This window comes from Bos taurus, chromosome 17 (assembly GCF_002263795.3).
Source record: "Bos taurus isolate L1 Dominette 01449 registration number 42190680 breed Hereford chromosome 17, ARS-UCD2.0, whole genome shotgun sequence".
Taxonomy (NCBI): domain Eukaryota; kingdom Metazoa; phylum Chordata; class Mammalia; order Artiodactyla; family Bovidae; genus Bos; species Bos taurus.
The window spans coordinates 66,792,208-66,794,742 of record NC_037344.1 but is presented as its reverse complement, the minus strand read 5'-3'; the positions used below and the strand labels follow the sequence as shown (position 1 = coordinate 66,794,742).

At 53.5% G+C, this 2,535-nt stretch overlaps 1 non-coding gene across 1 annotated transcript; it reads left to right on the top strand.

The window, feature by feature from the left end:
• Positions 1-1,296: 1,296 nt before the first annotated feature.
• Positions 1,297-1,369, top strand: TRNAW-CCA (transfer RNA tryptophan (anticodon CCA)). The gene has a single exon. It is a non-coding gene; the product is annotated as a tRNA-Trp (tRNA).
• Positions 1,370-2,535: the final 1,166 nt, after the last annotated feature.

Here is a 2,535-nt window from a genome sequence, read left to right as displayed (position 1 = left end):
GGAGTGAGTTGCCATATCCTCCTCCGGGGGACTTTCCTGATCCAGGGATTGAACCGCAGTCTCCTGTGTCTCCTGCATTGGCAGGTGGATTCTTTACCCGCTGAGCCATCAGTTTCAATGGTGGCTCTGCAACTAATCAACAGGGCAACTAACCCGTGTGTGGGGTGGAGAGAGGCTCGTGCTCACCAACCCTCGGTGTATATGAAACGGGGTCCCCAGATGTGGGTCTCCCTGAGGCTCCTCCCAGCTGGGGAGATTCAGCGGTTTCCTGAAATCCCAGTGGTTTCCTGGGAGTTCACTCCGGGCCCCTTGATCGCAGACAGACGTGGACGAGTTGGCTTGGGGCCAGCACACTCCGGCTGCCATGATTAAGGGGCAGGGGAGATTGGCGCCAGGGAAGATTAAAGGCACTGACACCTCTCTGCCTGGCCAGGCTGCAGTAAAAAGGCGGCTGACAAATGTCTGGGACAGGAGGACAGGAGATGCGACATTGGCTGGGGGTGTGGGGCGGCCACTGCAGGCAGGATGGGCGATCGAGGGGGAGGCTGTGCCTACTGCGAGGCCCCAGGCAAGACACATTGGCAATAGCTTGATAAGCTGGGCAACGATAATATCCACCCCTCGGCATCCATCATCACCATCACTACCAACTTTTGCCTGGACCACGGCCTCTTAATGGCATCCCTTGGGTCCAACGCTAACTCCTTTAGTCTGTACTTAACACATCAGTTAAGATGCTCTTTTCAGAACATGTCATATCACATAATTGCTGTGTTCAAAATCCTCTGATAGCTCCTGTTTCACTCCGAAAAAAGCCCTTATGATGTCCACAAGGATCTGCCCAATCGTTTCCCTGACTCCATCCTCCTCATCTCCAGGATGTACCACAGGGCCTTTGCACTGATGGTACCCCTGTCTGGGCCACTTTTACCCCCAGGTAATGCCCTGCCTCATGCCCTTGCTGCCTTTGGCTCTCTACCCAAAGCCATCTTTCCACCAATTCCTCCCCTGGCTACCCCACCAGGATGTCAACCTCTCAACACTCTGTCCCCTCTGCCAGCTTTATTTTCTCCCTTTATCAGCTTACTCTATAGTTTATTTCATCATATCCATGCCTGTCTCTCCTGTTTGATCGTAAGATCCAGGAGACCTGTTTTCTTCCCTGACCTATCACAAGTGCCTAGAAATGTGATTGGGACTTAGTAGGTGCTTAAAAAACACTAAAACAAACAAACAAACAAAGAAAACCACTCAAAAAGCACCTTAAATAGGTGCTTAAAAAACTTTGAAGGGACTTCCCTGGTGGTCCAGTGGCTAAGACTCTGTGCTCCCAGTGCACGGGGCCCAGGTTCGATCCCTGGTCAGGGAACTAGATCCCGTGTGCCACAACTGAGACCTGGTGCAGCCAAACACTTGTTTTAAAAAGGGAGGACTTCCCCGGGGGTCCCGTGGTTAAGACTCCATGCTTCCGATGCAGGGCATGCGGTTCGATCCCTGGCTGGGGAGCTAAGGTGGCGCGAGGCGCACTGTGAGGCCGAAACAAGCAAGCAACCTATTGACTATATGTTACCTATCACTTAGAGAGCCCTTCCTCCCTTCCAGGTTCTGTGTTGTATGGTTTTGATCTAGTATTTTTTCTCACTCTCACAACAGACTGAAGATGCAGAGATGGTTTCCATTCTCCCTGTTTGACAGATGGGTAAGCTGAGGCCCGGAGAGGTGAGGTCTGGGATGTTCCCAGTGCCTCATGGTTGGGAACTGGGTCTGAAGCCAGCTCAGCACCACTCCAGAGCCTGGTCTGGCCCCTTGGTGACATGCTCTCCCACCTTTGATGAAGGGCTACTCAACCACTGGCCCTTGTCTATGGTTCATTTCACCCATCCTCAAAAAGGTTCTGGGAAGTGAGATACTCTATTGTAGGGATAGGGAAGGGCTTCCCTGGTAGCTCAGTGGTAAAGAGTCTACCTGCAACGCAGGAGACTTGGGTTTGGTCCCTGGGTCAAGAAGATCCCCCAGAGAAGGAACCCACTCCAGTATTCTTGCCTGGGAAACCCCACGGACAGAGGAGCCTCGTGGGCTACAGTCCATGGGGTCGCAAAGAGTCGGACACGACTGAGCGACTAAAGAACAGCAAAGGGATGGAGAAACTGAAGACAGAGAAGTCGCTTCTCAGATCTCGCAGCCAGCAAGGAATCTGGGACTCTTTGAGACATCTTTGATGCCCAGTCCAGGCTCGCTGTCCACTTGGCCTCTTTCCCTGGCTGACCTGTAGGATGCAGACATGCCTAGAGCATCCTCCCTGTACCCCAGAGGCCTGCAGCTTGCCTGAGAGTCACAGAAGTGGAAGCAGAGGCCAGAGAGGGCCTCAGCTGGACGAGAGGCTATGATTCCAAGGTGGGGAGGGGGCGGGCTGAGTCTCCCTCCAGGCCTTTCCAGCTCAACCCTTGCTGCTCCGTCATGTGCCTCCGGCTTGATGGTTGAGGCCTCTGCCTGAAGTCATGTGAGCACGTGTGCAGGTTCCAGCACAATGAGCCT